Source organism: Mustela nigripes, chromosome 9 (assembly GCF_022355385.1).
Source record: "Mustela nigripes isolate SB6536 chromosome 9, MUSNIG.SB6536, whole genome shotgun sequence".
In the NCBI taxonomy this organism is placed as follows: Eukaryota; Metazoa; Chordata; class Mammalia; order Carnivora; family Mustelidae; genus Mustela; species Mustela nigripes.
In genome coordinates, this window is record NC_081565.1 from 38,303,940 (window position 1) to 38,329,245 (window position 25,306).

General features: G+C 44.5%; 1 protein-coding gene and 1 long non-coding RNA gene across 5 annotated transcripts in view; one reads left to right on the top strand and one right to left on the bottom strand.

Moving 5' to 3' along the window:
• Positions 1-15,903, bottom strand: part of ACO1 (aconitase 1) — a 56,268-nt gene extending 40,365 nt beyond the window's left edge. Inside the window, exons 1-2 of one of the 2 annotated variants that reach the window (XM_059411524.1) lie at positions 15,780-15,903; positions 488-668 (exon numbers count right to left, since the gene is read on the bottom strand). The gene's annotated coding sequence lies outside the window, so the exon portion shown is untranslated. The remainder of the gene's footprint in view (positions 1-487; positions 669-15,779) is intronic. The other variant, XM_059411523.1, reaches the window with a different exon arrangement.
• Positions 15,123-25,306, top strand: part of LOC132024679 (uncharacterized) — a 75,251-nt gene continuing 65,067 nt past the window's right edge. The window contains exons 1-4 of one of the 3 annotated variants that reach the window (XR_009406274.1): positions 15,123-15,202; positions 16,514-16,633; positions 17,895-18,057; positions 18,171-18,521. This is a non-coding gene — a long non-coding RNA (uncharacterized LOC132024679). Of the gene's footprint in view, positions 15,203-16,513; positions 16,634-17,894; positions 18,058-18,170; positions 18,522-25,306 lie in introns of those variants that run through there. The other 2 variants (XR_009406276.1, XR_009406275.1) reach the window with 2 other exon arrangements.

Genomic DNA, 25,306 nt, shown 5'->3' on the forward strand with positions numbered 1-25,306 from the left:
AAACTGCAGAGAACTGACTGTCAGCTACACTTTGGGAAAGTAACTTAGGGCTAAGTTTTTAACAATCTGCCCTGGGTGACTGAGTTTATTCCAAGAGGCAGAGGAGTAAGGGCAAATAAATTTTACTGATACAAATATCGAACGTACAATTCCTTACTCAGATTCAACATAAGAAATGTGAGCTAAGACTCACATCAAGTAATGTAAGTGGAATAGGAGAAATTGCAGAATAATATGTACACTAGAATCTAACTTAAGTTAAAAACGCAAGACTATTAGTATATATTCATCCATATACACACATACCATCGTATATGTAAATGAATACAAAAAGAAAGATCTAGAATAAAGTTAACATTGATTATCCCTAGATAGAAGAAAGAATACATGGTTTAAAGGGCAGGGTGGGGCGGGGTGGGGGGGACTTTTAACTTCTGAACAGAATCCAGGCTCTATTTTCTGCAAGCATGTTTTCTTTGTCACTTACTTTTAAAAAGCTGGGTGAGGGGGGGCACCTGGGTGGTTCAGTGGGTTAAGCCTCTATCTTCTGCTCAGGTCGTGGTCCCACCGTCCTGGGATCGAACCCCGCATCAGGCTCTCTGCTCAGCAGGGAGCTGCTTTCCTTCCTCTCTCTCTGCCTGCTGCCTCTCTGCCTACTTGGGATCTGTCTGTCAAATAAATAAATAAAATCTTTTTAAAAAAATTAAAAAATGATGAGAATTTACTTAAAAGTAAACCCATTCTGCTCCCCAAATGCTGTCCTTTGTCACCACTGATGCAGTGCACGGGTTCTGAAAAGAATCTGTGAATGGTTCACATCTAACTTTAGACGGACTTTTTGCATACTTCCTATTCGTCGAACGTTATCAATCCAGGTGGGAAAACTTCCTACTCATCACCCTCCCCAGCCCCATCTCCACTTCCTCCCTCCCCCAACAATCCCAGCAGGAGACCAAACCTGCTGCCGTTATCAAAAATATTACAGTAATTAATAGATGATCATTGCAGAAACATTAGAAAGTGCAGATAAACAAAAAGAAGTAAATAAAAGTCACCATAGAAGCTTGGAGTTTCACCTAACATGACTTTTTTTTTTTAAAAGATTTTATTTATTTATTTGATAGAGATATAGTGAGAAAGGGAATACAAGCAGAAGGAGTGGGAGAGGGAGAAGCAGACTCCCCACCGAGCAGGGAACCTATGCGGAGCTCGACTCCAGGACCCTGGGATCATGACCTGAGCCGAAGGCAGATGCTTAACGACTAAGCCACCCAGGCGCCCCCTAACATGACTTTTAAATGGATTTGGATCTCTTTAAAGAATGGATTAGATCTCAGGTTCTTTTGTAAATTGCTTTTTTTTTTTTCCCACTCAGCAATACATCTTTATCAGACCAGCATGTGATAGTTTATATCACTTTTAAATACACTATAAAAATCTATCATCCAGATATACAACAATTTACTTAAATCTCTTATCATTAAAATACGTAGTTTGTTTCCAAGTATTAACATTCAAACAATGCTGCAACCTTTGTACACTCTTCTTTGAGTAGGTCCTCAACCCATTTCCTCCATATAAATTCCCAGCTTTTGGTTCCTAGAAGTAGGGCAGTTGGGAGAAAGGATTTGCATGTCTGGATTCTGTTCAACGTCACCACGTGGCCTGGGAAAGACTGTTCCCACTCAGGACCCTTCTCTGAGGCAGCGAATGCAAGTGCCTCAACCAGGTAATGTAATTCTTTCTTACTTTGGACAAATTGAGAGATTAAAAAGCTAATCTTGGGCATTTCTTTAATTGCTAGTGAGTGAAGGTGGATACTTTTTCATCTGTCCCGTCACCATGTGAATTTCTTCTTTTGTGAACTGTCTGCGGGACAGGCCAAACCGAGATGGCCTCTGGTGACCAAATGTCCTCATCTCTGTGGGGGACTTGACTGAGCTATTAATGTGGCTAAGACACGGCTCTGTAACCCTGTGAAGGCAAGAACGGAGCCCAAAACTCTGATGGGGCCCTAAAATCTTTAGACAGTTTGACGCCACGCTGGGGTACGTCATGAACCTAGCTGGTTAGAGCAAGGTAGGTGGCCCCTTTACCTTAAATCATGGGCGAAATCCCCATTTGGTTCAGTGAGCTTTGCTATCTGTTAGGCAGACTTAACTTCCAAGCCCAGACAACAATCCCGCAGATGGGTTTTGATGTGGAAAACAAAGGCAGAAGAAAGATTATTAAATTCCCTTACTGATTCCAGCCCATTGACAAGTTTTTGAAACAGGCAGAGTGACATTCTTCTAGGGACTCAGCTCCCTTGATGTCGAATTGTTTGCTAAGGGCAGAAGGCAATCTTAGCCCAAGCCCCAAGATCCTGTCGGTCTACTTTAACATAAAAAAATTCCTTTGGGAACTTCCTTTATCTCTCCCCTCTCCCTCCCATATAGATGTTAGAAATCACCCTCCAAGAATAAGACCCACTGGTATACATCTGAAAGGTCCCATGACTGTGTTTTTACTAAACAATATTAAATGACCCTTCCCAACAATAGATAAGCCCCCTCAGAATCCTGAGAACCTTGTCTCCAAAATACCTGGGAGGACTACACTATCCTACCCCCTCCCAACCTAGAGGTATATAATGGGCCATGCAGCTTCTTCTGCCCATGGGTCCTGTCCCTGTCAGCCTCCAACCCTAATGTCTTTCCTACATGAGGTTTTGTGTGGGAGACAGAGGCTGGCGTCTGGGCAGCGCACTGCTAAACCGTCACTCTTGCTAGAAGCACATCTCGGACCACGCACCCAGCTGGCAGGGAATGCCGCACCACGGGGCTATCCCGCACAGCCAGATTTGTGGAAACGCATGGAAAAAGGCAACTTTGGCTAAATGCCAGTGACAGATACAGTAAGATTTAGCTCTTCGAGCCACTTTCCAGCCATCGGAGTATATAAATCCAAGATTTAGCTGCTTCTGTTATCAGAGTTGAATCCTCTCCGGTTATCTTATGATAGAGAAAGAGGCACAGATATGAATGGGCCCCACAACCAACTGCAGGATTTCCGTGGACCAGTAGAAGGAGCCGAGGAGAGTCATCTCCTGCCAGTGGTAGGGCGTGGAGGACAGAGGTTTTGTTTATTTTGGGGAGCGGTGGGGAGTATGCATATCGGATTCCAGGAGAGCTTGTATAGTTTGAAAGAGTTTGCAGGTGATTAGTTGAGAATGGTCTAAAGTGCAGACAATACATCCTCCGAATTGTTTATTTATTAGGATATCTAAAGACACACAAGAGTGGTTTCTATTTCATGTGGTTGCCCATTTCTCTTCTCACTTTTCCTAAATATACCCATCCTGAATTTTCATGGCTTCCAATTGTTAAAGTTAAGGTCACTGCATCTCTGAAGTTCACTTCAGGTCACTATAAAGATTAGCTATGCTTCATTTCTTTTCTATTTAAAGAGAAATTAATTGGTCCTACTTCCCAAACTGACTGTTGTGTATCTAAACATCATGCTACTTATAAACAACTTTTTGTCAAAAGTGAGATTCCAAGGATGTCTATGTAAGCATAAATAAGACTGAGGTCAGAAGCATGCAGGCCAGCAAACCACCATGGCTTGTCAGCTGGATTTTTTCCACATAGTGAACTAGAAAGATTAGTTCTTTGCTTTATTTGATGTAGTTGCATCTGGAAAACGGGAATAACTAAATATCTCTGGATCTTCCCAGAGACCAGGTCACCTCTTTGATCCTGCTAGCTGTTCGTAGATGAAATTAAACACACACACAGAGTAAGCGCATAAATTGGACACTTGTAACTGAAAGAAGTTTGAATGAGGAGCCCTAAGAACAATCGTCTATTTGGGGAGAGAATAAAAAAAGAAAAAGAGGAGCACGGAAGCAAGGTCTTGCAGAAAGGAATGGCTTTATAAAAATGTAACCAAATCCATGAACACATATCTCTTGAGCACTAATTATATGCGAGGTGCATTATACAGTGTGAACATGAACAAGACTCTGCCTTCTGTATTAGAAAGTTTTGCCATGACACAATGACTTGTCTTATTTTTGTTAAATTTTTAAACTATCAGTCTGTTTTCACTCCACATATATTCCTGGATTTTTAAAAAGAGCTGTTAACAGTGGTGAAATGACTGAGCCCCATTTCGAATGAGCCACACAACCTTTCTGTGCCTCAGTTTCCCAATCTGTAACATAACATAACAATGATCCTAAAAAGTCCCTAAGGCAAAAAATTCCATGATTCATTCATTCATGTATTCAACATGTATTTATATTAACCCTCTAATATGTGCCAGAAACTGTTTAAGACACTGGGGATATACCCAGGAGCAGAAGTGACAAAGTCCCTGCCCTGGTAGTGCTTCCATGAGAAGGGAGGGAAGTAGGGGCAGGAGAAAGACCACACAGCTAAATAAAGACACAAACAGAAGGTCAGAGCGTGACCAGCTCTGTGGATAAGCAGGATGAAGGAAGTAAGGTATGTTGCCGTGAAGGATACTGGGATTTCTGAAAGGAGGATCTCACTGGTACACAACCACTTGAGCAGAGCCTGGAAGAAAGTGAGGGGACAAGCTACTGACTATTTGGAGGAGGGGTGAGATCATGTGCAAAGGCCCTGAGGTGGGTCTGAGGAAGGCACATAGGCCTGAAGAGGGTGAGCGAGGGCAGAAGAGGAGGAGACAAGGTGGGGAGGCCGCAGAATTGGCCACTCTAGGAACTGTGACTAAAGACCAACTATAATGCACTGTCCTAGCTTTACACTTGGTTTAAATTATAGATTCCCAATGTCAGAATTTGTTAAAGTTTGATGTGAAATTAAGTCATAGCATGAAAATACTAGATGGCATTTAAAAAGTAGCTACTTCCTGAAATCTAACCCTTCAGTTTCCTTAAACTTCATTATTAAGTAACTCTGGAAATTTTTAATGATGTGTCATAAAAATGATCATGACTCACTTGGCAGATGTATACAGCCACTGCCAAAGGCAACAGTGAGGATTTGGGGGACCATGGCCATGGTCACTGCGCTGTCTGATCCAATAGCCCCTGTCTCATTAAGACTCCCAGTTCTAGGCTTGCTGATTCCCAAAGGAGAAAGACTTCGCCGACACATCCTTTAAGCTCATTTTATATTAACTACAGTAGCACAAACTCGAAAGAACAGAAATAGTTTTAATTTCTGAAATCACTGCAGGCTAATACAAGCAGTTTCACAAAAAGTTCTGTGAACTTCAGAATTTATAATTCCTAAGCTGCACTGGGAAGAAAAAGTCATTGTGAGGTCATAAACCATTTGGCCAGAAAGGAAGGAAGAAGCGGGGCAAGCTCCCCCCCGCCACAGTCATCCTGACCCAGGCCTCCGCTCCTGACCTCATCCTGTCCTCATTGAGGTCAGTCCTCAGCCCCTTCTCGGAATGTGGGTCCCCTACTCTGCAGCAACCCACAGCAATCAGTGGGGCTTCAAAAATGACACCTGCAGACAACCCAGAAATGACATTTGCAGAATCACATTCTATTGGATCTAACTTCTGAGAGCAGGAGGAGTGGGATAGGGGCAGACAACTGTACTTTTAAAAGCATTATGGAGCAGGTCTAGTTGATATCCATTCTTTAAGAAAGCTGCCTGATTTTCTCAAGCTTCTGAACTAATTTTGTAGATGCTTGGTAATGAACTTTTCTAACCCAAATTTTAGGAAATAGAAACAGTGTCACTGCAAAAGGCAAGGTGTCAGGCTGCTAGGGTCTCATGGGGAAGCATTTATCCCCACAAATTTACCCCATACCTGAGGTCATCTAACCCCACCCACCTCGGAACTGGTTGGACCAGAGAAGGATGACTCACGCTAGTAGAGTTCCCAGAAGCTTGAGGTATAAACCCATTATTTGCTGATTTTCCAGAAGAAAGGCAACTGCTGGGAGGACCCAATGCTCCTGTTTTTGGACCATCACGTTAGCAGTACAGCGATGTGGTCAGGAGCTGGAAATCCGAAGCTAGATGGCAGGCTTGTCGAGAGGCAGAACTAGAACCCAAAATCCAGTGCATCAGACCCTAGAGCCCACCTGTCAGGCAGCTCTGCCCTAGTTCCATTGGTGGTCCACACAGCGACATGGCATCTGTATGCAATTGCCACTTCACTGCCTCAAAGATGTGACAAGCAATAAAATAGCATTAGACACACCTGGCGTCTGAGCCTCTCTGGGTTGTCTTAGAGAAAGGATGCAAGTTCATTCACACACAGGACTTTTACAAACCGCTGGGATAAAGGGATACTAGTCCCCATTGCTTCAGTCACATATAGACTGGTGAGGCATTAATGACAGCTACAGTAGGGGTGAATGGTGATAAAGAAGCCTCTAGGGAAAGCAGCGTGGGATGGGGGTGGGGGGTGGGCACAGGAAGGCCTTCAGGGAAGGCAACACCAGCCACGAGCCTCCCAGAACTACACAGAAGGAGGCTGAAAGAATATTCTGGGCAGAGAAAACAGGACTTGCGAAGGCACGCAAGTGTGACCTCATGAAAGTCAGAAAGTCCCAGGTGGAGGGACTTTGGAGAGACTCCATGAGAGCTCTCTCTCTCTCACAGAGACAGAGCTAAGAGAGGAGTGAAAAGTGAAGGGCAGGGTCTACATCACAAAAAGGCTCAGATTTATCCTGAAGACAGGAGGCACCATGAGAGGATTTGAGGCTGAACTTCCAGAGACCTGATTTGATTTTCTGAGATCACTTGGGAGTCACAGGGACTACCTCAGGGAAAGGATGCTGACTGGTGTTGGGGAGGCAGGTTACCATGATATTACTGTCACTAAGTCAGAAGATAAGGTCAGAGGCAAGTGATCTCAGCGAGAGTAAAGCAAGCAGGATGGACTAAAGAAGAGAGATGAAGAAGAAGTCCAGGACAGTTCCCATGTGACTCATCTGGGCAAACTGGCAGAGCCAATTAACAAGACCGGAGCCAAGATACTGGTTTTAGTGGTGGCGGCTTTGGGATGAAGACATCTAGCAGGTGGCTGCCTACGTGGGTCTGGAGCTCAGGAGCTCTGGGCTGGGACAAAAGTTCGGGAGAATGGAAGCAGCATATAGGCACTGTGCCATAAGTTCTCCATCCGTCTGTGAGCCCTGCAGCTGGGGACACGTGCTGGCTGCCTGGGGGTGCCAGGCACCTCTGCTTCGTTGTCTCACGTGGTCTGTTAGGGACCCTGTGAGAATGGCATCACCATCCCGTTTTACAAGCAGGAAGACTGAGGACTAGAGGGGTTAAGTAATTTGCCAAGGCTGGGAAGCCTTGGTAAGTTGCTAAGCTGTGGGTCAAACCAGGCCCTGTGATGCCGGGCTGACTCTTGCACCATGTTGCCTCAAGTCAGCGGCACAAGTGATGGAACTTATGGTCACTCCTCATACGAAAACCCAAGTTAATCAAATGGATTTAAAAAATGAAATCTCATATTAAAACAATCTTCATACTCCAAGGGACATGTGTCAAGACTAGAAAGTCCATCTTTATTTCCCCTAAAATATCCTTGACTTTGGCAAAATTGGCATGATAGGTAACTTTGAAAGGATGAGCTGATGTCAGTAATACAGACAACACCAGCATTTAAGATGCAACTGATGGGGCACCTGGGTGGCTCAGTCGGTTAAGCATCCGACTCTTAATCTCAGCCCAGATCTTCATCTCAGGGTCGCGGGTTCAAGCCCTGCACTGGATTCAATGCTGCATGTGGAGGTTACTTAAAAAAAAAAAATGCAACTGATTACTTCACTGAGCAAATAAAGCTTTTATGAAACCTTTAAAATCAATCCTAAGACTCGTCCTTCTGCCACCACTATTACAGAACTGACTTTCTGTATGCCTCTCCTAGCATAGCTCTTGCACCTAAGAGACCATCAGCAATGGTATATTCACCTCTCCTCTTCTCAAACCAAAATTCAAACCTGGTGATCATGTAGGAGAATACCCTTAGGCTGACAAAACCTCTTCATGAACTATACTACAGTGTACATATTTTGCTTTGTAATTTTACAATAATGGTTATAAAAGGGGGTACCTGACTGCCTCAGTAGGTTAAGCCTCTGCCTTCCGCTCAGGTCATGATCCCAGGGTCCTGGGATGGAGCCCCGCATCTGCATCTGGCTCTCTGCTCTGCAGGGAGCCTGCTTCTCCCCCAGTGCCCTCCCGCCTGCTTCTCTGCCTACTTGTGGTCTCTCTCTCTCTCTGTTAAATAAATAAGTAATCTTAAAAATAATAATGGCTATAAAAGGATGATGAGGCAAAGGAGTAACTAAGTCCTCCATACACATCTGTTTGAGCAAGAGCCTAGGCAAGTCACACTATCCAAAGATGGGCCTGCTCAGAGGTCTTCTTAAGCCAAGAAAAGACAATGAGACAGAACCACACCAGCACTTAGCCATAGCAGCCTTGCTAATTCATCAGAAAGTGGATTCATTCTTATGGCAAAAGACTAAGGCAGAACATGAGGGATCTGAGAAATGACTGCTTCAAAAAGTACCAGATCACTTCGGTAGTTCTGTGGCATTAAGGGATACATAACTTACCTCAGCAACCTGGTCTGTCTCCCAAAGACATACAATATTGAAAAAGACAGTTTCCTATCTTTGCACATTTGCAACACCTAATCCCAAAGCCCTCAGGTTTCCAATCCAAGCCTAAAATCACACACCCCTTCTTTTTGCCTTCCGCAAGATTCACTCCATCTCCCTAAACCCAGGTTTGCATCCTTGCAGATTTAAGGTAACCATACCTGCCCCAGGCTGCTCTGCCCGGCTCCCGAGGGCTGCTCTGATAGTTATACGTGGCGACAGTACAACACAGTGTGCACGGGGAACTCTATACCTGTGAGCTACCAGCATCCATGAGATTGGTATCAACTTACTTCATGTGGCCTGTGGGTCCGACGTGTAGCCTATTTCTGTTACTGAAGATTTAAATCTACGTTTTAAAACACAATGGATATTCTAAAATACAGTCAGAGTCACTCTTACCTAGCTGGGGTAAAAAAAGCATTCTAAAAAAGCAGAGAAGAGCTATAGGTTCCAGATATATATGTGAAAAACTGACAAGTGACAGTTAAATGGCATAAAGAAAAATTATTTTCCTCAAAAAAAGTTGCCTTTCTATATTAGCTCAAATTGAAAATTCTTTTCCTTATAATTCTTTAAAGTCTTTTAAAATCCTTGTAGGTGAGGGGCACCTGGGTGGCTCAGTTGGTTAGGACTCCGACTCTTGATTTCGGTTCAGGTTACGGTCTTGGGGTCTTGGGTCAGAGCCCCACACTGGACTCTATACTCAGTGTGGAGTCTGCTTATCCCCCTCCCTCTGCTCTCCCCCCTCTCTAATAAATAAATAAATCTTTAGAAAAATAAAATAAAATCCTTGCAGGTGAGATCAAATGTTTTCGGTCCCAGGCTGTATCTAAACATTTTCCTTTTAGTGTGATGTGTTTCTTTTATAATCGAAAATTTTCTTCAGTGAATGTAATCAAGTCAAATTAATTAAGCACATATTTCTGAGCACCTTCTTTGCATTAAGCACTGCGAAGTACCACTGGAGAGGGAGGTCAGGAAAATACTCCTTGTTTCATAAGAACAGTACAGTCTAACAGTGCTTATCCAAGATAAGCACACAAATAACTACGATATGCTACACAAGGGTCATAAAGAAGGTCCAGGAAAGAGACCGCTATAGCCTGGAGAACTGAGAAAGGCTTCACAGAGCACTGGGAGAAGGAATGAGAGCAGACTGATTTAGACTCGTAGGCAGAGAGAAGAATGAATGCAAACACAGGGAAGCAGGAAACACACAGCAAGGGCTCAAGGGCTGGGCAGTTGTTCATTTGGGCTGACATTAGGGTAGAATATGAAGAATTTTCCTACAGCATCAGTGCATGCTTTTTAAAAAAGACACAATAAGTTTTTGTTAATTTATACAGTTGACGGTAAGATGCTAACTCCTGAAAGAGGGAAGAAAAGAAGTGAATTTGGGGAAAGGTATAGGTGGACCAAGACTGGCCAAATGTTCACAATTGTTGAAGCTGAGTTTATACTCTCTACTTCTTTCTATATCTGAAAAAATTTTCCATTAAAAATAGCTTAAAGGTGCGCCTGGGTGGTTCAGTGGTTTAAAGCCTCTGCCTTTGGCTCAGGGTCCTGGGATCGAGCCCTGAATCCGGATCTCTGCTTGGCAGGGAGCCTGCTTCCCCGGCCCCCCCCCGCCTGCTTCTCTGCCTACTTGTGATCTCTGTCTGTCAAATAAATAAATACAATCTGTTAAAAAAAAAAATGCAGCTAGCATTTATAAAAAACAAAACAAAACAAAACCTTTAAAAAAAATAAAAATAGCTTAAATAGGGGGTGCTTGGGTGGCTGAATTGGTTAAATGTCTGACTTTTGATATCTTCATCTCAAGGTCCCGAGTTCAATTTCCATATTGGACTCCACATTGGGCATACAGCCTACTTGAAAAAAGAAAAGAAACAAAGGCCATTTATTCTAGGAAGATGGTCAGCTGATAGCTTCTCAGGGAATGGTACTAATCCTATGCACTTTCTAACCTCTGGGTCACCTGGACAAAGAGGGAGGGGCTGAGGTTGGAGCCAACTCCACAGGGAAGTGGACAAGCACAGCCTGACTGAGGTCTGTCCGTGGGCCCGTTTTTGGTTCCCCATGCCTCTTGCTCCATACTTTTTCTCTATTTCCCACTGGAGAAAGGGAGTAGGCAGGCATCTGCTATGAGACAACTCAGGAGAAAATGAAGGCAACTGTGCTGTCCCCAAGATACAAGTAACTGGGTGGTTATTTTTGGTCCTATCATTTTTAATAGCTGTTTGACTTTACTACTTCTATTAAATTTAATACTTGTTTAATACATGCTAGAAAATACTGATTAGGAAAGTGAAGAAAATTTAAAAAGCAACTTCACACCACCAGCAAGAGAAAACCGCGGAGCCTTTGGCATATCATTTGCCTTTGTGGATGTGTGTGCAGCCCCACATACACATGCATGTGCTTTCTCTCCTCATGAAAACAGGACCACAGGAAACTATTCTTGGGTAACCTGGTTTGAATTCTAAAAACTATACTTCATGACAGGTTCATGAAAAAACATTTTACAACAGTAATCTAAGGGATGTATAATAGTCCATAAAAGAACACTCGTCTGTTACTTGTAATCTTGGACAGGGGGTTAAGTCAACTACTAACATGTTTTGATTTGAGAGGCCTCTCTTCCAATATTATTTTGAATTAATATATATAGTAATAATATATATTTATATATATATATAGTGGTATATATACTAATTCAGAATTGTGATGTGACAGTTAAAATAATTTGTTTTATTAGGGGAGAAGGGGTGGTGGTAATATTCTTACCATAGAAATAATCCTATTTTCTTTCAAAAATTTTCGGTTGTTGGGATTTTAGTTTTTTGTTTTATTTTTAGGTTATAAAAGCAATACTTAAATGTTGCAGGGTAGGGAAACACACTGTATTACAAAGAGTAGTAAGTGAAGAGTTCCCGTCTTTCTTCTACCCCATTTCACTGCCCAGAACTGGCTACTGGTAACAGCTTGGTATGCCTGTCTTCTAAACATTCCTAAGACTCTTTTAAATGCATGGAACAATAATCGCACAGCCACATATCTTAGGTTCATATATAGACAAATATGCACGTAGAGATGTGTATACAAACACACAATGTAATCCACAGTGTATATAATATAAACACATGTAATGATGATTTTCCCTTCTGTCTTTAACATTTTTGGCCCTCTCCCAGGAATCAGAATACCTGTTAGAGACACTACTGATTTTTGCCTAAGAACACCCAAAATTCCACATGCTGGTTTAGACTGCAGGTCTACTAGTCCCAGCATAATGTTGGAGCTGGCTCCTAAGAGAGAGGCAGTTGGGAATAAACATGGGACACACCATGGCTGTGTCCTCAAAATGGGAACATACTTGGCCTTGATTTAAACAACCTACTATGGATTCTTTTTCAATCCACTCCAAATCCTTTGCAGTTGGCTCTTCCAGCTGTGTGTCCTCGAGCACCAAATCTGTTGTATTCATGGATAAAGTCCTAAAGAATGTCCCTTTCCATGAAATCATCTCCTCAAAGCATGGCTCCCATTCTGACATTCTAAGATGGGTCTGCAAACTATGGCCCAGCCCCTGTTTTTATAAATAAAATTTTATTGAAACCCAGCTGTGCCTATTCATTTGCATATTGTCTGTGGTTGTTTTCACACAACAACAACAGAGCTGAAAAGGTGCAAGGACAGTAAGAGACTGTAGAGTCCACAAAGCCTAAAGAAAAGTCTGTTGATTCATCTTCTAGGATATGATAGAAAACAGACTGTTCCCTATAAACAGTTCTGGAGGAACTGAATCACATACCCCATATTCAGTGTCTTTGTCCAGGCGAAAGAATTTATTTTATTATTATAATTATTTTTAAAGATCTTGTTTATTTAAGGGAGAGAGAGAGAGAGCACAAGCGGGAAGGTGGGGGAGGCAGGAGAAGGAGTAGCAGGCTCCCTGCTGACACAGGGCTCTATCCTCCGGCCTTGAGACCAAGACTTGAGCCAAAGTCAGACACCTAACTGACTGGGTCACGCTGGTACCGTTAAAGAGTTTCTTTTTTTAAAAATACAGGTGACCCTTGAACAATAAGGATTTGAACTACATGGACCCAATGATCCACAAAGTACAGTAAAGGAAATGTATTTTCCTTATTATTTTCTTCACATTTTATTTTCTCTAGCTTTACTATAAGAATGCAGCATATCATACACATACATACAAACTGTGTTGTAATTGTTTGTATCATTGGTAAGGCTTCCGATCAGCAGTAGGCTATTAGTAGTGAAGTTTTTGGGGAATCAAGTTATACCTGGATCTTCTACTGCGCAGGGAGTCAGTACCCCGACCTGTCTGCTATGTTGTTCAAGGGTCAACTGTACAAACACATGAAAAGTACGCGGGCTGTCACGGCAGCACTGGTGCGCCAGGAAACCTCTAACCACTTGCTCTCTGTGGTGCGGGAGCCCTGATTCCACCATCTGCTGATTTTTATGATGTGGATATTCCCATAACGGCTAACTTAAAGCTAAAAAAATGTGATGCCCTTGAACATGGAGCTGGGAAGAGATGCACACAAATGCCAATGTAAACCACTGGCCCCTTGGTTATCAGTGGCCCAACCACCCACTTTAAAGATGTAGACACTGAGGCCCAGAGAGAGTGTCTTGCTCTCAAGGCTGCCCAAGGCTGCCCCAGTGACTGGAACCGACTAGAGCTCATTTTCCAGTATAGGGTCTGGCTGCCCCCCAGGGAGTCACCTCCTCCATAAAAGGAAGAAAGAGAAAAAAAGGCATATGGTAGTAAGTGTTGGTTTTATCGGTATCATCATGGCTTGGGACTCTGGCTTTTTCAGCATGTGCTTCAGATTACACAACTGGTAGCAGCAGTGTTCTTCCCGCAGGACCAGGTTTCATGCAAACACTCAACAGTGGACTGGCTCCATTAACCAGCAGTTACCTAAGCTACCAGACCGTAACTCCAGAAAGACCGGGACTGCATCTGTTTGTGCTCACTACCCCGAAGTGTCCAGTACCGGACTGGGCCCTTGATAAAGCAGGCAGTCATGAAACAAGTGCAGAAGGGGTAAGAGACCCCTACCATCAAAGTGGAGTTTTACTCCAAGAACACAGCCAGGGCACAGGGATCCCATTCCCTTCTCCCACCTGGGGCCAGGGCAACAACAGATGCAATCCACTTATGTGCTTTAACATTTCTCAACTATCAGCTTTAACATTTCTCAACATTTCTCAGTATCCAAGCTGCTTCATCAGAGCAGGAGAGGCTCTGTGGATGGCGAAGCAAAAGGGAGGAGAGTCGGGGAATCATTTTCCTTTGGTGTACACATGTATGTTAATTTCTATCTGCAACTTGTTTTCACAGAGTGTGAAGCCGAGGAAAGAAACCAGTGAGGGATCCCACCCACCACACACCAGGGCGTCGGACACGGCTTTCTGGAAGGGGCTGAGGCAGGGCTGGTCCAGGTGGTACACCTCTAAAAGTGGAAAGTGGAAGAGCACCAAGATTGGGGAATCCTGATACTACTTCAATAAGCTCTTAGGCTACACAAGTACAAACAGCACTGACCATGGAGAAAAGGAAGGCAATGTTCTTTTGGAAATGACTTTTTGACTACTTGGTAACTTCACACCAACCCCTACACACTTGGCATGGGCTCCTCGTGGCCACTTCTCTGAACCCACAGGTCCTTTCTGCCATATCACTGCTGCAATCGGGGCACACAGACAGGCCAACTCTATGGGCACAGTAACAACCAAAGCCATCTGTGAGCCTTGCTGAGTTTTCAGGAGGCTATTGGGGCTCATCATGTCTTATGTGGGAACCTAGTACTTAGCTTCCAAAGTGAGATCAAGCTTGGTCCCACATTCCGGAGGTTAACATTGTCCATGCATGGGGTGGTACGTGTTTCCATTTAGAGCAAGCAACCCAAGCAAGAGAGAGGACAAATGACTTAAGCCTCCAAAGCATTTCCTACACCAGTGGTTCTCAAAGCGTGAAGCTGGTATCCACAAGATCATTATTTGAAAGATCACCACTTTCATTATAACACCAAGATGCAATTTGTCCTTTTCACCATCATGTGCTCAGGAGTATACAGCAGAGTTTTCCAGAAGCAACATGATGGGATATTGCAAGACTGAATGAAGAAGCAGATATTAGAATCCAGGTGCCTTCTAATAAACCTGACATCAAAGATATGCATAAAAATATAAAACAATGCCACTCTTCTCAGTAACATTCTGTTTTGGAAAATACGGATATTTATAATAGGTCCACTATTTAAAAAAATGGATTGTTAAGGACGGTAAATTTTGTTTTATATATATGGTCAATATAAAACACACAGCCCACATAAACAATAGCTCTTTGGTACAGGAATTTTCATGAGTGTAAAGGGGTTTTTGAGCGCCCCCAAAGTTTAAGCACCGCTGTCCTAGAGGCTGTGTCTCCCCGCCCCCAAGCCTGTGAGGAGGGTTATGTGTGTTGCAAGAAAGATGTTCCATTCTGATGTCTGGCTCAATTAAGAATGGCAGCCCATGCTCCTTCCGGGATCTCTTGAATCTATGAAGGTAGGCTCTGTGCCCAACCCTTCCACCTCACCCCATTTGCCCCTTATCATTTGGTGTGGATTCCCCGACCTGCCGGCTCAGTGAGGATTTCCCTATTCCGTAAGCCCGGGCGCGGTGGGAACTCCTTAGTGAGGCCCGCACACCCTCCTGGGGTTAGGACACCCCAGCGAGGCCCGCACACCCTCCTCCGGGTTAGGATTCGCCAGTTCGGCCGGCCTGCAGAGCCTGGGTGAGGACTCCCCCTGAGGCCCGCACAACCTCGCCGAGGACTCTCCAGCGGCTTGCACAGTCAAGGCGAGGAGGGACGAGGAAAGCCATTTCCAGTCCCTGAATCCTGGGGCCCGCGCGGCACCGGCTGGAGACGAGCGGAGAGGTCGATTCCCCGGAGCTAGTCCCCTCCCCGATTCTCCCCTGGGCCTTCCCGGCTTCTCTCCAGCCCCGGGCCGCTCTGCGCACGTCAGTCCCTCTCGGGGAGGGAGCCTCGGGCGCCGCGGAAGAGGCTCGCGCCGACTGCCCCGGGGACAGGGCGGCGGGCGCTCCCGCCCCGGGACATCCGTCGGGCCGGGCCGGTACTCACCGCTGAATGCACAGCCGGGATCTGACGGGCGGGCAGGCTCCAAGTGCAGAGCGCGCTCCCCTGCGCTGCGCTGTTCCAGGGGCCGCCGCCTCCGCGCCCCTCCCCCCGTGTCCCCCGGGGCCACCGGCGGGTGGGCGGAGCAGGGGCGGAGCGGGGGGCGCCGGGCTCGGGCGCAGCCGGGCCACGGCCGGGGGGGCGGGGCGGAGTCTGTCCCTGCTGCCCCGCCCCTCCCGGCTCTGGCGACCTCGCCCTCGGCGGCTAGGGGCGGTGGCTAAGGGCTCGGCTGCAGGAAGCGGGCTGCCACGTGCTCGGCTAGGGCCACCCCTGCGGGCCCGCAGACTGGGACGCGGGTGGCTTTCGCTCACCCTGAGGTATAGGGTGCGACTGTCCGGTTCCCGCTAGGAGGTGAGCCGAAAGGGTGGGGAAGAAATGCAGTCATTTTCTTTTTGTGCTTTTTTATAAAAACGACTTGGCGGTCAAGGTGGAGACTTTATTCTTTGGCTGCTATGGTACTTGTAGTCACGTTACCCCTCTCCCCACCGACTCGCCCCCTTTCACCTTCTCGTGTCCACCCCCTACGCCTACTCCCTCCTGAATTCCTTGCAAAACGTACCAGATGGGCGTCAGAATCACGCTAACATCATAGGACTTCAACGTTTCCATGGTTATGAATGCAGAGTTTCTAGTGTTAAAAAAATTATTTTTTAAACGTGTGACAACACTTTATAACGCAGGCTGTTCGCTGGTCGGGTATCAGAGAAATGGCTGAGAGTTGACACTGAGTGCGCCTTCGTCCCACGATCGCTTTTTATCAATCGATAGGTTGGTTGGGGTTGCCGCCTTCTTCTGCAAATGTAAGTACAAAGAAGTGATTAGACCTTTAGGTCGAAAGTGGCGAGGTTTTCCTGCCAACTTATATGGAAGATTACTGTACTTTTCTGTTTTGAGCATCTGAATAAACAGCCTGTAGGACGAATAGCAAATAGCTAATACTAACACTAACACTGCTACCAGTTAATTACCACTCTGCTCCTCTGTGCAGAGTCCTATGGTTGGATCTTTACGTGTCTACTTAATTCAACTCCTCCATCTGTTCTGTGAAGTCAAGAGTATTACCCCATTTTGCAGATAGAGAATGCCCCATAGCTGGCATTCAGTCTTCATGCCTGTCTTCCAAGCTACAGCTATCCCCTAATTGCATCTAATTTTTTTTTAAGGATTTTATGCATTTATCTGACAGAGAGAGAGAGAGAGGGAACACAAGCAGGGGGAGTGGGAGATGGAGAAGCAGGCTTCCTGCTGAGCAGGGAGCCCCATGTGGGGCTCAATCCCAAGAAGACCTTGGGATCATGATCTGAGCCGAAGGCAGACGCAGGACCAATGAGCCAGCCAGGTGCTCTGCATCTAATTTTTAAATATAAAGGGTTATATTTAACTTTGAAAGATGAGATATTTACTGTATTTCCAATATGGAAGAAGACTTTCTTCCCACATGCTTCCTAAATTCACATTCACCCGTTCTTCTTATGAACATTCATTGAACAAACTTTCCTGAGTGTCTACCATATGCCAGAGTTCCACCACAAACTCTGAAAAATAATAATAGAGTTCCCTTGGAAGTTAGGGTGATAATGTTCAATGATAGCAGACATCTAATATGATAACATAATTCTTAACAGAAAATGATAAAATCAAAACTCTAAAGGAAATTGGAATTTATTCATAAAACACTGGCCCAAACCATGAAGAAAATCCAGATATCTCTTACTTTTTAAGAGTCAGTATTCCACCACTTCAATTTTATGAAAGACCTATATTCCTACCTTTTTTCACTAAGTGAAAGAAATCTGAAAAGAATTTTACAAAAAAGACAAAAGTGAAAATAGCATTCAATGTTTTTTTTTTAATTAATTAATTACTTGTTTATTTGACACAGAGAGAGAGAGAGATCACAAGTAGGCAGAGAGGCAGGCAGAGAGAGGGGGAAGCAGGCTCCCTACTGAGCAGGGATCCTGATGTGGGGCTTGATTCCAGGACCCTGGGATCATGACCTCAGCCGAAGGCAGAGGCTTTACCCACTGAACCACTCAGGTGCCCCCAATGTTTGTTTTGCAGCAAGCTGTTATATGGGGGGAGTGGCCCCGCCAAGCTCCTTCTCCCAGAACTACACTCAGTCAGCAACTCAACATCAAGCCACCATAACTTTGGACCGTGTCTGTGAGCATCTGTGCTTTATCTTGATTGATTTTGTGCATCCCTTAGCAAGATGTGTCCTAAGGTACCAGAAAAGCTTAAAAGAAGTTATTTTTTTAAGTCTCAGAACGCTCAAAAAATTTTCCACAGAAGTTAATGGTGATTGCTTCTTTGCTTTCTGCCATTTCTGTTTCCTAGGAACGCTCCACTTTAGGAGAGAGGGAGAAACCTGTAGTACCCACATCACGGGGCTCCATTGCTCTCAGAAAAGTCACCAGTGACATGCAGATTGCAAATCCACTTGGCCTGTCTTTTGTTCTTGTCCTCACTGACTGCTCCGTGTTATTTGACACTGGTGACTAGTCTTTCCTTGAAATTTTAACCTCCTTTTGGCTTCAGAGCCCTTGGCTCTGGTGAGCACTGCATCTGTCTTCGATCCCTCTTTTGTAGGCTCCTTCACGGCACTTTTTCGCCTCTCCTTTTACCGTGACTCCATATGCTGGTGAGTTTTTCTTAATTTATTTTCTCTCCATGCAAACTCAGTGCAATGTCTAGCGGAAGCCTGTCAGATCTCTGTCACTGTTCTTACCCAGCTTCAGATCTCCACATGCTTTATTTCCAGCTATTTGTGGGGTAGCACCACCCAGATATTCCAAAGGCACCTGCCATTCTTCGCATCTAAGTGGGAATTTAGATATTATATGTTCATAAAAAAATAAAAATAAATAAAAATTTAAAATGGGAATTTAGTGTCTTCTCTAACCCTCAGTCTGTCTTCTCCTTCCCATCTAGTGTCTTCCTCATTTTGAATCTCACTTGAACTTGGATCTCATGGTGCATTAAGAAAGCTAAGCATTGATGGGGTTTAGAACCATGTTACTAGACTGATACAGGGTCTGCCTGATAAATATTTCTGTTGTGGCACAAAAGACTGCAAGTGGCTTAGAGTATATAGACTTTATGGACCTTCTGCGAAGAGGTCATCCAGGTATGGAGCTGCTCAGGGACCGAAGATGACTCCAGGGTCTAGTGCAGAAGGGACTTCAGTTGAGGCCACTGCACTGTTCTAGCAGTCTCACCTGCCAGAAGTTTCTGCTGCCATAAGAAGAACCATGAAGATGTGGTCAGAGACCTGTTAGGTTCTGAGAAGTGCCCTGTTGTACTCCACACTGACTTCAGTTACTTGTGTAAACTGGTCTTCCTCAGTTTATAGAAAGGTCCTAAAAACTGTACCCAACTAACTTAGTATCACACTTTTGAATTTATAATGCACTTTGACACATATCATTTAATAAAAAGGAAATGGTGTCAGAGAAAGGCAGTCTGAGGGGCGCCTGGGTGGCTCAGTGGGTTAAGCCGCTGCCTTCGGCTCAGGTCATGATCTCAGGGTCCTGGGATCGAGTCCCGCATCGGGCTCTCTGCTCAGCAGGGAGCCTGCTTCCTCCTCTATAGAATAGCCTGCTCCCTATTCTATAGGGAGCCTGCTTCTCCCTCTCCCACTCCCCCTGCTTGTGTTCCCTCTCTTGCTGTCTCTCTCTCTGTTAAATAAGTAAATAAAATCTTTAAAAAAAAAAAAAAAAGCTCTATTCATAGTAAAGAAAGGTAGTGATTAGCCTTATCTTGGCCCCCCACAAATACCCAACTGCCACCCCCTTCCACAACTGTCATATACTTAGTTTTTGTGCTCCCCCTTTTTTTTTTTTAAGATTTTTATTTACCCATTTGATAGACAGAGAGAGATCACAAGTAGGCAGAGAGGCAGGCAGAGAGAGAGGGGGAAGCAGGCTCCCCGCTGAGCAGAGAGCCCGATTTGGGGCTCCATCCCAGGACCCTGAGATCATGACCTGAGCAGAAGGCAGAGGCTTAAACCACTGAGCCACCCAGGCGCCCCATGCTCCCTTTCTTATTGCCTCAGTGCCCGAATCCTTAAGCTGCTTTCCCAAGGAACTAGGGACCACTGGTCATCTGCTTTAAACATCACCCCCCTCAACATAACTACTGATAAAAGTCAAATGTGATTAAATGTCCCACTGAATCTTCACAACAACCCTTTGAGGCTTGGTGACATTGTTATTATTTCACCAATAAGGAAACAGATTCAGAGTGATTTTATAACTTACTTCTGGTCCCCAAACTGGCAAATTGTGATGCTGGGGTTGAACAAAGGCTGATTTAACTCCAGAGCCTGTGCTTTTAACCTCTATGCAACAAAGTATAATTTTATTTAAGTGAAATCATTGGATGATCTGAGGTTATAAATTATCCTTGGCAGAAAAGAAGAGGAACTTGAGTGTTCTAGGAGGGAACTTTGGTCCAACACCATTTAATCCAGAATTCCTTATTCATTTATTTTCAGGACTTCTTCTCCCTGATTATAGTCCAAAGATCCCTGATACAGCCCTATAACTTAGGTGCACACAGGTAAAAATGCTCCTCATCCTGGGGAATGGAGATGTTGGAAGTCAGGACTAGTAACATCATTATTCTGAGACAGCTGCTACTGACTTATTTCATTTTTTTTCCAAGAAAATTATTTGCTAACTTTGACAAATGAGAGTTAGAAAAATAGCAAATTTGTCACTAATTGGACTCATTTCATTTCCAGTTTATGAGGAAACTGTTTTCGTATATTTTCAAAAATCTTACTACAGCCTCTATGCTCCTATGTTCTCCTCATTCTCTTTGTCCTTCATTCTGGGTATTTCTTTCTGCCTGTCTTGCAGTTACTCTAAAAGCACTGGATTCCCCAAACTCACTTTTCCTAAGCTACAAGGCAGACTCCCTGTATGCATAGCAACACCTGGGCCCTCTACACCTTGTCCCCACAGGCAACTGATGTGACATTATTTTCATGCTACTTGCTGTGTGTGAGTAATAAAGTACTTTATCTCTGGCCCAAGAATCTTGTGTCTTCTGCCAACATCCACGAAAACAGTAACAGGCTAAATTATTAGCATGTATAGGGGAAAATCTTAGTTTCTGACAGTTTCGGTGACAGGATAGGATACTGGCAGAGATATGCCTTTCTGGAAGACCCTATGGGCTGTGTTAGTGGGCAAGAGAAGATTCTCCAGGATCTAGGAGCAAATGGTTTTACTCAAATCATGAACAAGGTGCAAAGTCTGACCCTGTTAATGTACATCTAGAGGATAAGTGATAAAAAGCAGGATTGAAAGAACTTACCCAGCGGCACCTGGGTGGCTCAGTGGGTTAAAGCCTCTGCCTTTGGCTCAGATCATGATCCCAGAGTCCTGGGATCCAGCCCTGCATCAGGCTGCCTGCTCAGCAGGGAGCCTGCTTCCCAAGCCCCCTGCCAGCCTCTCTGCTTACTTGTGATCTCTGTCTGTCAAATGAATAAATAAAAATCTTGAAAAAAAAAAAAACCAAACACCCAATTTACCCAAATGATGTTTTAATTGTGCTCTCTCTCCTCAAGAGTAGGAAGAGAAAGGAATGTTATATGACAGTGGGGCAGTCAAAAGTGGCTGTAGCTGCTGAGTCAGGGGATCCCCAAAGTTTAGATAAATGATGTCGGCAGTATGGGGATGGAAACTTAAGTGGATCTGAAACGGGCGTTGGTTTGGATGAGCCCAGGCTGCTGGCAGCCGCTTGAACCTGGAGGTTGGTAAGAAGCCTTGCTTACTGGCGAGGGATTGCTCTGTTCCTTGCACTTCCTGATTCCTCCCTTCCCCCACACCCTCAACTTTAGCTGCTTTAAGGAGAAAGCTAAGTGTACTTGAGGAACTTAAATATTTTTAGTTTTGTTGTATACAAGTGCCCAGGCTGGAATCCTCCCCCATTAGTGGAGGGGGTTGGGGTGCTAGGTGCCAGGGTAGATGCAGGCACCCAGGACTCAGGAGAAAGCTGCAAGAATATGTGCAAGAATATGGTGGAGCCTGGCTTAAAGAGACAAAGGATTAAAAAAAAAAAAAAAAGAAAAAAGCCATCCTCCAAAGCTTACCTTCCTCCTCCTCGGTCCTCCCACCTTCTAGACTTCCAACAGCTGTAACCCTTTATATGCCTATTAGACTCATTGGTCCATTGGTCCATGTTCCATGGGCTGGTGGTTCTCAACCAGTGATTTAGTCCTCACTTCCAACTCTGTGGCGTTTGACAATGTCTAGAGATACCTTGGGTTGTCACAATTGGAGGAGGAAGGGTGTGTTCTACTGGCATGTAGTGGGTAGAAGCAAGGACATGCTGCTAAACATCTTAGAGTGCACGGAGAGCTCCCCAAACAAATAATTATCGAGCCCCAAATGTTAGTAATGCCAAGGATGGGATCCTTGCTGGGGAGGGTGGGGGGGGGCATCCAAAAATCAACTGATGGGGTTTGGGTAACATTTTCTGTGAAGTAGGAAAATTCAAGTGATCTGGTAGGGAGGGCTTTTTGGACTGATTAAATGTACTACTGTCTGTTACTGCCAAGTGTATAATTGATATTTACATTCTAGGTGCTTGTTTTATGTGAATACTTGTGTGAAGTCCAGAAAGGATTCTTTCATTCAAGGATGGTGGCATATAGAGAGGGAATCTCTGTCCTCTTAGTGGTGGTCTAGCAAAAAAGAATATAAAATCTGAGAAGAAATGGAAATCACGGCTTTAGTTAACGATTTCAAAAGTCAAAGAGCCAATTCCCTAGTACAACATCGCCACCTGCTGTTCCAGGCTCCAAGTGCTCTTTTATAAAAACTGGGCTTGCGGGAGGGGAGGTGGGAGGTTGGAGGTTGGGGAGGGTGTATGGCTACTGACCTGTTTCAGGAAAGCCTGACCCATAAAGACGTGTGACTTTGCAAAATGTCCCCATTTGGGCTTGAGTTAGATAGGGCTTGACAACGAACAAGGAAAAGCCCCGATATAACCTCACTTGTCAAACTGGAAATTTTTTCCCCACACTTGGAAATTAGATCTTCAAGGACCTAGTAGCCTGGCTCCAGCAGCATCTCCGTTGATATGGAAAAGAGGCAGCTGTTGCTGTTGGGACACTAGATTCACACTATAGCCCCTGAAGTAAAGCCACTGGTGTGATGGGGCCCTCTCTTCACCCAGGCTCCCCTTAACATTGGGGCCTGGTTCACGGGATGGGTTTGGCTAAGTGCAAACCTGTTAGTGTCCCCTGGGGGCCTGTGGCTGTTCAACAATTCCTCCATATATGCCGTACTAAAAATTGGCCTTGCCACTCAGTGCACAGAATTCAAGGCCATGTTCACAACTCTGACCAACATTCCCTATGTTGATTATGACTCTTGGGATAGTACCAGTGACTTAGCTCTCTGGTCCGTTATCTGGTCCACCCCTTGGAAGACCATAGACCTCGGGATTAAACAGCCCTGGCAGCTATGGTAGGAACACCTTAGACTCTAGATGTACAAGGGTGGAGGCAATAAATATTCTCTTTGTCGTCTGGATCTAACACCGTCACAAGGCAAACAGCAAAGGCAGCAGACAATCTGTGAGCGTGGCTGATGGTAAATTATATGGTGGTGCCTGAGCCACAATCAGTAGCCGCTCTCAACCCGGAGCCCCTTTAAACAGGCACAAACCCAGGGACTGGCACCATCTCACCCCATTTGGTTACAAGGTTACAGATTCACATGCTTCTCTGACGTTTGAGAGGGATATGCCGCAGATAGGAAAGGAAGTTAGAACCATTCTGGGACACTGCCCATGTGACCTAATCAAACCAATCTGAGGCTGATCCAAATCAAGTTTAACGACAAATCCTGATAGGAATTACATGTGCCTGTTTGGGTTATATGGTTGTCAATGGCGGGAAACGGGCCATGAAATACCTCTTTTGTTAGGGAAAGAGGTGGGTTTTTAGCCCCTCTATTGCCTCCTATAATTACTGGTGATGACACCAAAGATGAGCAGGTTAGTGAAATGGATAATGAATGGGCCTTAGGCTAGACTATAACCCAACTGTCTGAAATTAAGTCCTCTGGTCTCTCCTGGGACAGTTGCCTGGTCCAGGACCCCGGAAGACCTATTTGAGGTCAGTACTGAAGGTTAACTTCATCTCATTGTTTGGAGTCCTGATGATAGTAGCCTTAATTAGGTGCTGTGGGAGACCAATCACACAGATTTAGTTCTAGCTTCTGCTGGTTAAATTAATTAGAGTGGCCAACAGAGTGAAATACTTTGGTGACAGTTTGCCAGAAGCCAGGACAGGTAGGGACAAAAGTGGATTGATGGGGAAAACAATCTTCTACAAACCCTGAACATGCACCTGTTTGTTGGGTATGCCAAGAATGTTAAGTTCCTTCCTGACTGTTGTTTCCTAATGCCATTTCCCAGGGTTGTGTTTATAGTTAACAGCTTTGCGAGTTGAAATTACATGTAGGTCAGATTATCGCTTCAAACTTATTGGGTTGGGGGAGGAATTGAGTGAGAATATAAATGAACCGTATGATCTAAAAGATTATAATTGTTGAATCTGGGTCACAGGTCCATGTGGGTTCAGAGTGCAGGCTTTCTTACTACTTACTTTAAAAATAGTAGATTCCTGGGCGCCTGGGTGGCTCAGTTGATTAAGCAACTGCCTTTGACTTAGGTCATGATCCTGGAGTCCCAGGATCAAGTCCCACATCAGGCTCCCTGCTCAGCAGGGAGTCTGCTTCTCCCACTGACCTCTCCCCCTCATTCTCCCCCTCTCTTTCTCTCTCTCAAATAAATAAACAAAATCTTAAAAAAACAAAAAACAGTGGATTCCCAAGCTGTGTTCCTCACCAACAATCCAAACCCATTGTATGTAGTATGTCCTCTGGGTACTCCGCTTACCCCCATGGGATTTGGGGCAACGCTCATGCCATGAGTAATAATAAGTATATAATATATATATAAGTATATAATATTATATATATATAATAAGTAATAATAAGTCCTTTTCTGGGACTTAGGAGTTTTGTGTCGTCCTCCGGTATTTATAAAATAGTAACAGGATCTTATGAGCTTGAAAGTAAAATAAATCCCCAGACCCTGTCAGGATCTATATGGTTTTGTAGGGAGTGGGGGATGCTATGATGTCTGGTTGACATCACCAGGCACAAATTCAGTTGTATAATTTTGTTTTCATATTGAAAGAGAAAAAAAAAATCAGTTTGGTAGACTTGTCTTGTGACAAGACAAGACAATCTGCCCCAGATTGTGCCAAGCTAGAAATTTGGGACATTTTCATTTGGTCACTTTTTAAGATTTATTTAAAAGTTTAAAATTATGAATAATGTCATCCAGTTACAAAATTAATGAGGCTAGTGGAAAGAGCTCCCACATAGACATCACTTAGCTTCAACAATTATCAACTCATGGCTGACCTTGTTACTTCTATATCTGCC